This window comes from Hyperolius riggenbachi, chromosome 4 (assembly GCF_040937935.1).
Source record: "Hyperolius riggenbachi isolate aHypRig1 chromosome 4, aHypRig1.pri, whole genome shotgun sequence".
In the NCBI taxonomy this organism is placed as follows: Eukaryota; Metazoa; Chordata; class Amphibia; order Anura; family Hyperoliidae; genus Hyperolius; species Hyperolius riggenbachi.
The window spans coordinates 179,371,796-179,384,870 of NC_090649.1; the positions used below are offsets into that span (position 1 = coordinate 179,371,796).

The following is a 13,075-nucleotide window of genomic DNA, read 5'->3' on the forward strand; positions in this document are numbered from 1 at the left end:
TATGAGCGGAACGGATTGCTGGTTACTGCAGCAGCCATGTGAGTAAAAACTCCTACGGGTGGGGGAGCCAGGAAATTGCCTGCAATGCTCTGTTTTAAACCTGGCAACCCCTATCAACATGGACTATTCCGGTGCCCTGTCACTGTCAGTGTGTCCTCAGGGCACACTGTCTTACACACACACATGTTGAAAAAAAAAATACAGCACACAAAAATACAGCACACAAAAAATACTTCTTTATTTACATTTATTTTACATTGATCAACCACTTCACCCTTCAGTCATTTTCACTTTATGCATCCGAGCAATGTTCACCTCCCATTCATTAGCCTATAACTTTATCACTACTTATCGCAATGAACTGATCTATATCTTGTTTTTTCCACCACCAATTAGGCTTTCTTTGGGTGGTACATTTTGCTAAGAGTCACTGTAAATGCATTTTAACAGGAAGAATAAGAGAAAAACAGAAAAAATTCATTATTTCTCAGTTTTCAGCCATTATAGTTTTAAAATAATACATGCCTCCATAATTAAAACTCACGTATTGTATTTACCCATATGTCCCGGTTATTACAGCGTTAAAATTATGTCCCTATAACAATGAATGGCGACAATATTTTATTTGGAAATAAAGGTGCATTTTTTCCGTTTTGCATCGATCACTATTTACAAGTTTAAAATAAAAAAGTATAGAAATATTTCATCTTTACATTGATATTTAAAAGTTTAGACCCTTAGGTAAATATTTACATGTTTTTTTTATTAATGTAATGTTTTTGGATTTTTATATTAAACATTTTATTTGGGTATTTTTTGGGAGGGTGGGATGTAAACAGAACTTTTATAATGTAAATGTGTGTTAAGGTTTTTTTTTTTACTTTTAGTTGTAGTTTTACTTTTTGGCCACAAGATGGCGGCCATGAGTTTGTTTACATGACATCACTCAAAGCGTAACATATGCTTAGAAGGACATATGGGGGACGCAACAGCCAGAAAAAGCGGAGCTTCTGAGAGAAGCTGTCGCTTTTTCTGCGGGGGAGAGGAATCAGTGATCGGGCACCATAGCCCGATTCACTGATTCGTGAGCTAACGATCCGCGGCCGGGAGCGCGTGCGATCGGCCGCGGGAGCGCGCGGACGCGCACATGGCCTCCTGGGCGTAGCTAGTACGTCCAGGAGGCCAAAGTAGTTAAAGATGTTTTCTGAAAAATGTAATATTTGATAGAATTCCTTTAAAACACATTTTATTGATAAGATGTTAAAATATCACCTAGGAGAAAACTTAGGAGGAAAAAAAAAGTGAATTTAATCAGACCATTTTTCTTCCCACTAACTCAAATGGCTTATTTTTGAATCTCCTAAAATATGTCCAAAAGGCTGTGAAAAGATCTAAAATAAAGTTTACAAAAGTTTCGCAATGTGTATGGTTGCTATTGTGGGAAGAACTCTTCTTTTTCCATGCAAGTAAAATTACACCAATTTTGCACAGTTTTTCATCTTTTTAAAAATAAAATTAAAGGAAACAACAACGAACTTGCTTTTTTAGTATTACCTTTTACTAAATGAAATATTTAATTGAGCAGAACTGTCAGTAAACCTAATTTTGGATCAGAGGTGATTTGGATGCTCCATAAAATGCAATGTTATTTGTGACTGTAGCGGCGCCCAGTGAGCAATTTTGGATATATTTTGTAATGAGGTGGTGCTGATAATGGCGGAGAGGATTTTTAGTGGTAAATGCATTGCGGTTATTTCACTGAGTGTTTTGGTTAGGCTTAGGCATTGATAGTTGTTCAAGTGAGAATAGTGTTAGGTTTAGAAATAGTAAAATATTAGTAAAAATACTGCTATTGTATTACCCATTGCCCAATAGTAGAACATTGGCACTTTTACTGATATTCTACTAGCAGCTGTCCCCAGTTCCCAAATTACCATGGGCTGCTTTTGGGTATATGCATTTGGGATACCTGTATTTGCAAAAAGAAAAAAAAAGGGCTCCTGGCTTATACAATTTTTTGGATAAAAGGGGAAAGGATCGCTCAACTGATAGAGAAGGTAGATTTTTATTCAGGGCCCATTCACAGTGGGACATTATTGTCCTGCGTCATAAAGTCATTATAACGTGTACTGTGTTATAAAGTCAGTATAATGCAGGATTACACACTGTAATGTATAGCCTATGCAACATGCACAGTGCGACGTTAACGTTGCGCTGTGAATATTGCGTTATTGTAACTCAATGCTTGCAGTGCATTACCTCTAAGTGCAGACGTTAGACAGATACAGAGAGGCATACTTTTCATTGCCTGTATGCTCTACTGTGTCTACACTATGCCATGGTAACGAATCGTTAATGTGCATTACCACTTTTTTTTTGCCTTGTGTTGTAATACTGCGTTGCAACTTTAACGTCACATTACAACGCAACGTCACACTGTGCATATCCCCTCAATCATGAAAACACTGGACAAGGCAATTCAGCTGAATTTGCTTGTCCAGTGTTTTCATGATTGAAAAAATTGGACTTTTATCGACCAGTTGAGCGGATTTTTCCCCTTTTTTCAGCATGTCTATGGTCTGGCTGTCCCTGGTCCAGCTACTGGCCATTTGGGTGGTGTGGTGAGTGGTGTTTCCCCTTTTTTATATACAAGTCTTTTCATTCTTATCTCTGGGCTTTATTTTTCTGTAGCCTTTGATATACCCAATGAAGCTTGTGCCCTCCTTGACTAAACACACTCCAGTAATCCAGTTCTAGTTTAGTACCTGAGCAGCCGGCCTTAGCATTTTTGCACAGCAAAAGACTAGATGACTAGTTGACTTGTGCATTTTCAGGGCATTCTCAATTCAAACATATTTGCCGCATGCATTTATTAAAAGTTACACAATGGGTAAAATCAGTTGCATTGTTATTGTTATTTTTGTTTTCACTGATTGAAATAACACATATTGCTCATAAAACAATTATACCAAGTCGTTTTGCTTAATCTATATGACATTTGATTTACATGTGTTATTTCTGAAACACGGTTTTTAAATTGAGTGCCGTCGGTACCAGCCGTGAGATTACTGACCTTTACGCAACATAATGAGCAAGTTCTGACTGGTGTAACCTACTACCACTTGGCAGAGCCGGGACAAGGTCCTCCAGCACCCAAGACTGAGACACCAAAGTGCGCCCCTCCATCCCTCCTACCCCAGCCGTCACACACTGATTGCTATTAGACTAAGAGGCACCACAGGGCCCACAACCTCCCCAACCCCTTAATATCTAGTTATCTGGTTTGCAGTCACTGCCATGTATCCCCTTTTCTTATTTCTTTCTGCTTCAAACACAATTAGGAATGACAGCTGAATGAATTCTGCGCCCCCTCCTTTACTGCGCCCTGAGGCTGGAGCCTCTGGAGCCTCTCCAGCCTATGCCTCGGCCCGGCCCCGCCACTTGGTGCAAACAATAAAAGAGTAACTCCACTGAGGTTGCACCTATCCTTTTTTCTATGTGACCTAACAGTCAAAAAGTTATTTGTGATATTGGCTTATGCTAAAGTATCTTAACTCCTTTGTCTTGTCAGGCTTACACACTTGACTATCAAAATCATTTCCTGTTCTTCTTGTTTATAGCGGGCACAGTTTACATTTAGTTATGAAGACAGGTGTATGGAAATCTAGTTGAAAAGTCTAGCAGGCTATAAGTTTTATCTGTTAAACAATGCAAATATCTGTATTGTTCTGGTTAACTACTCCATTGTTCTCCCATTTTCATTGCACAGGTCAGCCTCTTTACAGGGAGTGCAAAATTATTAGGCAAGTTGTATTTTTGAGGAATAATTTTATTTTTGAACAACCATGTTCTTAATTAACCCAAAAAACTCATTAATATCAAAGCTGAATATTTTTGAAAGTAGTTTTTAGTTTGTTTTTAGTTTTAGCTATTTTAGGGGGATATCTGTGTGTTCAGGTGACTATTACTGTGCATAATTATTAAGTAACTTAACAAAAAACGAATATATACCCATTTCAATTATTTATTTTTACCAGTGAAACCAATATAACATCTCAACATTCACAAATATACATTTCTGACATTCAAAAACAAAATAAAAACAAATCAGTGACCAATATAGCAACCTTTCTTTGCAAGGACACTCAAAAGCTTGCCATCCATGGATTCTGTCAGTGTTTTGATCTGTTCACCATCAACATTGCATGCAGCAGCAACCACAGCCTCCCAGACACTGTTCAGAGAGGTGTACTGGTTTCCCTTCTTGTAAATCTCACATTTTATGATGGACCACAGGTTCTCAATGGGGTTCAGATCAGGTAAACAAGGAGGCCATGTCATTAGTTGTTCTTCTTTTATACCCTTTCTTGCCAGCCACGCTGTGGAGTACTTGGACGCGTGTGATGTAGCATTGTCCTGCATGAAAATCATGTTTTTCTTGAAGGATGCAGACTTTCTCCTGTACCACTGCTTGAAGAAGGTGTCTTCCAGAAACTGGCAGTAGGACTGGGAGTTGAGCTTGACTCCATCCTCAACCTGAAAACGCCCCACAAGCTCATCTTTGATGATACTAGCCCAAACCAGTACTCCACCTCCACCTTTCTGGCGTCTGAGTTGGACTGGAGCTCTCTGCCCTTTACCAATCCAGCCATGGGCCCATCCATCTGGCCCATCAAGACTCACTCTCATTTCATCAGCCCATAAAACCTTAGAAAAATCAATCTTGAGATATTTCTTGTCCCAGGCTTGACATTTCAGCTTGTGTGTCTTGTTTAGTGGTGGTCGTCTTTCAGCCTTTCTTACCTTGGCCATGTCTCTGAGTATTGCACACCTTGTGCTTTTGGGCACTCCAGTGATGTTGCAGCTCTGAAATATGGCCAAACTGGTGGCAAGTGGCATCTTGGCAGCTGCACACTTTTCTCAGTTCATGGGCAGTTATTTTGCGCCTTGGTTTTTCCACACGCTTCTTGCGACCCTGTTGACTATTTTGAATGAAACGCTTGATTGTTCGATGATCACGCTTCAGAAGCTTTGCAATTTTAAGAGCGCTGCATCCCTCTGCAAGATATCTCACTATTTTTGAATTTTCTGAGCCTGTCAAGTCCTTCTTTTGACCCATTTTGCCAAAGGAAAGGAAGTTGCCTAATAAATATGCACACCTGATATAGGGTGTTGGTGTCATTAGACCACACCCCTTCTCATTACAGAGATGCACATCACCTAATATGCTTAATTGGTAGTAGGCTTTCGAGCCTATACAGCTTGTAGTAAGACAACATGCATAAAGAGGATGATGTGGTCAAAATACTAATTTGCCTAATAATTCTGCACTCCCTGTATGTATATGCTAGGGCCATAACGCAAAGTCTGGCCACCTTGGGATCTGGTGAGTGTAAATGGCTACTGTGGCCAAAGTGCAAAGGTGCAAAGCAAGCCGCATCCGGCACACATTTCAATGACCCTCACTCCTAAAGGGTATTCCCTGGCTCCACCTTCTGCCCCTTGCATCCTCCTCTCACCTCTACATGCAGGGAGGAAATATACAGAGAAGCCCAAACAGTGTGCCTGTAGTCTCTCCCTCCAGGCTTTGAGTGTGGTGTTTCTGTGGGCTTTTCTTGAAGCCTGTGATGCCAGCATTCGCTGCCATAACACAGACTGCAATGAAAGCTGGAGACACCACAGGTGTGCACACACAGCAGAAAGGAATAAAGTGCAGGCATAGACTGCCCTGCATATATCCTCCCTGCTCACATATGTGAGAAGTCAGACACAGGCTGCCACTTTTTGCATTGGCCACAGATGCCCGGGCTACTTGGTTTTGTCTGGCCAGATCCCAAAATGGCCAACTTTGGTATCTGGCCATAACATATACATTATCTGGTTATATATGAAACCTGTCCTAACAGTTCATGTTTTGCAGGTAACCTTAAATGTGCAAAGATGGAGTATTTTGTTTTTCAACAATGCTTGCTAACTACAATCGTGGGCCTCCACCAAACATACAAACCCATTAGTTTGAGGAACACTGCATCAAACTATGTTATACAAATCACATGCACTTTAACAGGGACACTAGTACAGTCCATATAACAGATTGAATATCAATTCAGCAAAGCGTAATATGTTGGTGCTTTATAAATACAATAAATAAAATAAATCATATTTAGAAGCTAAAAAATTCAGACAGACACAGGTAAATATCCATCACATTACACAATGTGTTGAAAGCCTTGTTAACAGTGTGATAGTTTATGGCAAACAGATGTGATCTTTTTTAGTTATTACTCAAAATTTTCTTGGCAGCTGGGCCCTTATGATTGAGCATATTACTAAATGTATTTAGTACAACTGGTGTAAATCCTGTACTATAATAATATTAGGTCTTCGTCTAAACCCAGGACTATAATTAGGTCTAAAATGATCAATTCCAGTCGGTATTATTAGTATTGCATGTGTAACACTGGCTTTTCGTTTAGTACATCTTTGTGCTGGGTTTGAAATCCATGCATACATTTAGAGGCTGTATATTTAGTCATTGATCATTTAAAATGTTACTTTGTAAATGATAAATACGTAAACGAAACCAAATTAGGAATAAACTAGTTTATTTTCAAAACTGATGGTAAAACTTTCAGTTTGCAACCCACAATTATCTTCTTTTTCAGCTTTCATATTTACTGGATTCGGAAGATTTAAACCTAGATTAATCTGTATTGCCACCAAATTTCTGGTGTACCAGTAGGACAGTAAACCTTCTTTTTTTTTCCTATGAGAACATTTCATCAAAATTGTTGCACTTAAAGGGAACCTGAGGTGAGAGTGATAGGGAGGCTTCCATATTTATTTCCTTGTAAACAATACCAGTTCCCTGGCAGTCCTGTTGATCTTCTGCCATGCATAATGTCTGAGTCAATACCCTGGAACAAGCACATGGCTAATGCAGTAAAACCTGAGTCTGAGTACCTGATCGGCTGCATGTTTGTTCAGGGTCCGTGGCTAAGAGCATTAGAGACACAGGATCAAGCGGACTGCCGGGTAACTGGTATTGTTTAAAAGAAAATAAATATGGCAGCTTCCATACCCCTTTCACCTCGCGTTCCCTTTAAAGTGAATAAGTGAATCCATCACAAACTAGAATAATGGAAAGAGAGAGTATAAGATTAAAAAATGCACTGCATGTCAAAATAAAATGTAGTTCAAAAAATATTTTTTTCCTGTAAAAATGTCTTGGCTCTCTTTCTCATTATTCACCGATCCTCTCAAATAGTTTTTGTTTGTTTGTTTTTTAATGTGCCAGATAGCTTCATGACCAATAGGAAAACTCTGTAATTTAAGTCACTCGATCTATTTTCACTTCAGCACTGTGTACTTGGAATTACTGATCATTTTCTCTAAAGATTACCTCTATCGATATCTTGTTCACCTTGTCCTCAGTTTCATTTGTCCATGTATTGATTAAAAAAAAAAAAGATTACAAAGGACATTAAGGTATGGAAGGTGGAAAACCACTCATTCTGCTGCTGCAGGGAGATAATGGGTACAGATGGTACTGGTAAAAGAAACCGAGGGTTGCAGAGCTAAAGTGTTTGTATTCCAAATATTTCCTGCTCATGCAGACCTATATACTGCTTGGGAAGTAAATCCAGAATTTTTCAATCTCTTTAAATATCACTACTACTGTTGCCCTAGATGTGTGCATGTTGCTTAGTTAGAAACTGAAGTTAGAGAGCTAAATGAACATCTTGCAACACAGAGATGCATTCACAACAAGGGAAAAAGCTTGAATCTCACAATCTACACACTGATTGAACCAGTGAGAATGTGGAGGGTAGAATACAGTTGGAGCAAGAAGGAGCAGTTGCTGCTAGTTGGGTCACAGTTACAAAGGTTAGGGAAAAAATGAAAGGGACGCTACTTCTGAGTGGTTGCTTCCTAATAAATATGTTTGTTTACATGATATCGGGGATGATGATTGTGGAGCGGCGATATAGCAGCAGGATGAGTTCCTTAGCAACAATGAAACCGAATTCTACAACGAGAATGGGAATAGGAGTGCAGCAAAGGTTAGACAGAAACTGGTGGTAGGGGAAGGGGATTTGATTATTAGACACAAGGATAGGGTAATCTGTCTGGAAGGAACCATGAAAGGCGAACAGTGTGTAATTTCCCTGGTGCTCAGGCACAGCATGATGCGGATCGAATTGGCAGATTATTTCGTAAGGCTGGAGAACACCCGGCTGTTATGGTACATATTGGTATTAATCACAAAGTTAATTAGGTCCTCAAAAATGATTTAAGGGTATTAGGAGATAAGCTATTGCCAGTGCCACATACCACACCTGAGAAACAGAGGGAGCCTAGAAAGTTGATCCAGGAAGGAGAGGTTTGGGTGCCTGGAAGACTGGGAAGACTTTGTAGACATGGGTAAAGTTTTAATATCTGGTCAAGTTGGAGTAAATAGACACTGTGAGCCTGTTATTATAGGGGATAAAGAGGGGGGTGGAGACAGTGTGAAGAGCAAAGACATAGTTAAACGTTCATGTGGTCCATTAAATGTAACCAAAACTGAAAAATGTGGTGGTAAATATATAAAGTGCTTGGTAACCAGTGCCAGGAGCCTTTCAAATAAAATGGTAAAAAACTAGTTTTGATAAACAAATGTTATGGCATTGTGGGGATAACAGAGAAATGGATGGATGAAACCCATGATTGGATAGCAAGCTTAGAGAGTTCCAATGTGTTAAGGAAGGATAGAACAGGGAGTAAAGGTGGAGGGGTTTGTCTCGTTGCAAAAATAAATAAAATGATAGCTGCCATGAATGAAGAAATGGATAGATGATTGGGAAGATGTGGAGTCTGTTTAGGTAAATATTGGTGTATGCTTTAGACCGGTACATATTAATGATATTACAGAACTGCAGATTGGAAAATGCAGCAATTAAATGTGAGGTCAAAGCTATGGGGGACTTCAACTATCCAGACATCAAATGGGATATTGAAACTACTCATTCTATTAAGAGTGGTATATTTCTAGCAACATTGCAGGGCAATTACTTCACTCAAATGGTAACTGAACCAACTAGAAGGGATACTACTTACTGATGTGAAAGAAAAGGTCTTTGCCAGGATGTCACTTTGCAAGGTTTCCCCAAATGTTAAATGTCATGTGGGTTTATACTGAGCTGATGGTGGAGCCAAACACTAACTGGCTGTGCCTTACTGGTCACCCAACCTGCAATTTGGATGAAAGAATAATGGAATTTGGGGAGAGGACCATACTGTTTTAATAAACAAAGTATTGCTTAGCCTTTTTTTTCAAATTGTGCATACTTATTTACAGTTCTAAAAAAATAATTTGCATCCAACAGCAAAACTTTAACACACATGCACACTTAACAAAAAATACAAAGTCAAAGGATTACTAATTACAATGCTTTGCCTTATTTAATCAGGTCTATAGCCTTCATTCTCTTTAGGTGTAGATAATGTTTGAAACATTTATTTTTATTATTATTACAATAAGATGGGCAATCCTGGGAATGCTTTAACCACTTTACCCCCGGCGGTACGAATTTCTCCATCCCTTTTTCCATCCTTTCACCCCCAGGGATGGAGAAATCCGTACCTTCCGCGCTACCACCGCTGTCCACGCTCCCGCCGCTTGTGTGCACGCACCTGCCGCTCATGCACGCCGCCGCCCACTCGCCCGGAGATCAATAAAGGGGAAAATCCATTCCCGTTTGTTGATCTAAGCCCCCGCAATGATCCGCTGCTTCTATTAGAAACAGCGCGATCATTGTGATTCTCCCAGCCTCCTACTGCTTCCTGTAAGTGTCCTTCCGGACGCTTACAGGTCGCATGTAAACAGACTCACTGTGGCCATCTTGTGGCCAAATAGTAAACTACACCCTAAAGCATTTTACACTTACAATTACATTGGATTACACAATAAATTAACTCATTACCTCCCACACTCCCCAATTATTTATTTTTTGTAATTTAAAAAAAACAAAACAAAAATACAATAAAAAATACAATAAAGCATAAATAGTTACCTTAGGGACTGACCTTTTTAAATATTTATGTCAAGAGGGTATAACACTTTATAAACTATGGGCTTGTAATTAGGGATGGACGCAAAACTGAAAAAAATGCACCTTTATTTCCAATTAAAATATTGGCGCCAAACATTGTGATAGGGACATAATTTAAACGGTTTTATAACCGGGACAAATGGGCAAATACATTTCATGGGTTTTAATTACAGTAGCAGGCATTATGTAAAAACTATAATGGCCGAAAACTGAAAAAAAATATTTTTTCCCACATTTTTTTCCTATTTTCCCATTAAAACACATTTAGAATAAAATAATTCTTGGCATAATGTCCCACCTAAAGAAAGCCTAATTAGTGGCGAAAAAAAACAAGATATAGTTAATTTACCGTAATTGCGATAAGTAATAATAAAGTTATAGACGAATGAATGGATGGAGCGCTGAAAGGTGAAAATTGCTCTGGTGTTCAAGGGGTAAAACCCCTCAGTGGTGAAGTGGTTAAGATTTGTGTTATTTATTTTTTATCATTATGCACCTTTAGACTTAATCACTTAATGTGTTGTAACAATCCATTCCCCCTACTGGTAATTTTACTATGAACATTCACATGTTCAGCATTTATGAGAAAGGATTAAAGCTAACAAGCTTTAAATGTTATGTCATATTTTATTATTTTTCAACGTACTTAAATGCCATTTCAAACTAATAAAGCAATATGCAAATTTTAATGTTGAGGGTAAAGTTTAATTAACTGCTTAATCTCAGAGGAAACTCCTTATTTACTTGTACAGGCACATGTAGTACTAATCACAGATTACATTGCAATTTAAGTACACATACAATGCTCCTTGAAGGCTTTTTATTCTTTTATTTACTCTTTATAAATAACATGGGCAAAAAATGTAGTTGCTTGCACCTCTGTTTTTCTGTTATTACACACAAAACTGTATTTAAAATATATATAAACTAAATTAAAATAATGAACATTGTGATTTTGATGAAAATGTTCATGAAAATTTTACTAAGAATGGTTGGATAAAAGAAATTAGTTAAGTAAAAATATTAAACTACTACAGTAGAGTCAGTTCTCAAATTGGGCAAGCATTACATTCAGTTTAACCTTTCCAGGACTTTTTCACGCCAACGGGCATGGATGTGGTGGGGCATGTTTTGCAGGAGATCCCTCTCGCTGGTGCATGTGCATCTCCGCTTGAATGAGGGAGCTCCACTCCGCCTTCAGCCTCCCAGCAGTGATTGCTGCTATGAGACTGTTAGACGCGAAACCGCTGTCTATTTACTAGGTACAGTGCTGAAATCTATGGCAGCACTGTATTGGGGACAGCCGTGTGACACGGCCGTCTCCCTGGAAGGCATAGGAGCGATCGGCTCTCATAGGCTGAAGCCTATGACAGCCAATTGCTGTGATTGGCTGGCTGGGGGAGGGAGGGTGTTTGAAAAAAAATAAGTACATTTATTTAAAAAATACACAAATATTTATAAAAAATAAACATCCTTGGGGAGATCATTGCCCACTAACAGAAAGCTGTGTTGTGGGCAGAAACAGGGGGGAGGAATCACTTGTATGCAGAGTTGTATGGCCCTGCAGCAAGGCCTTAAAGCTGCAGTGACCTATTTTGTTAAAAATGGCATGGTCTTTAGAGGGGTTTAAGCCCATGGTCCTTAAGTGGTTAATGTGGACATGTAATGAAAACTTTTTGATTTTTTTAACAGAATAAGCATGTTCCTTGGTAAACTAGCTCATTTATGAATCCGATCCATAAGACCATGCAAGCCTTTAGCATGGCTCACCCTTAGTGAGGCATGAATAAGACCATTTTCAATTCACTAATGTCTCCATTAGTTCACTAAGTGCATTCTAGTCAGTTAGACATTAAAAAGTGCATTTTGAACAACTGCAAGTTGTTGTTAAAATACCATTTATTCATAGATATCCTGTTCATATGAAAATTCAAGTCATTATTATAAAAATTACTCCTCGTGCAAAAAAAAAAAAAAAAAAAAAAAAACTATTACAAGTCATGAGTTGAATCACTAAGCTACACTGCTCAAGAAGTGCAGCAGCTACGCTGCTCAAGAAGCACAGCTTAGTGTGGCAACGCAAGTAAAATTTTCAAAGTTGGCACACTGCTGCTGTAGCATGCACTACTAACTTACGCTCCCCCAAAATGAACAGCTGCTCCAATTGTCTCACTCTGGACAGGCAGCCCATTGGGTCAAAGTGCGGGGATCTAGTCCTACAAAGTAAATCAACTACCAAGTCAGCTACCTAATTTTACAAACTGTTAGTCGGTATTTCTCCTGTCTGGCTCTCGGGGAAATCGCTGATGTTGATGAAACCCAAGAGAAGCTGAAGACGTGTCTGACACTTCTGCTGCCTGGCAGATCAACAGTATACACATCACCATGGCAACAGGGACATGAGCCCTCTGCTGCACATGTGCACTGTCCCAGTTTGAAACATATGGCTCTCACACAATTACATTTTAAAATATGTGGCAATTATGGCTCTCTCAGCCCAAAAGGTTCCTGACCATATAAACTATAACTCTTCACTAGCAGGCGCCCTTCTGAGTAAGCGATCCTCTCTACCAGGAGATGAAATTCTCACTGTATGTAGAATTTTTTTCTCCTTGGCATAAAATCTAAGATAAGGAGCATCTCAATTTTCCCCTCTTGATGTCTGTGTAAGGTTAATTTTGCACAATAAATTAACCAAATAGCCTTGATCATTATATGGGGAACAGAAAGTGAGATACATGGCATTAGCTCCACACATCACTTCTTCTTTTTTTTTTTTTTTTTTTTAGATTTATTGAAAAAAAAGTCTGACATCCCCTTCCCCCAGGTGTTCATTTCCTTGCATCACATTCTTACTTGTATTGCCAGAATGGCTGTGGATGGGGCTTCCCAATCCAAATAATAGCAGAATGCATGTCCAATGACATGGGGAGGAAAGGAGCCTTCCCTGACCATATCAAAGACAAATGACTCATCCCTAT

At 39.0% G+C, this 13,075-nt stretch overlaps 1 protein-coding gene across 5 annotated transcripts in view; it reads left to right on the top strand.

Annotated features, from left to right (window-relative positions):
* The window catches only part of NLGN1 (neuroligin 1), a 946,844-nt gene that overhangs the window by 603,937 nt on the left and 329,832 nt on the right, over positions 1–13,075 (top strand). The window lies entirely within an intron of this gene.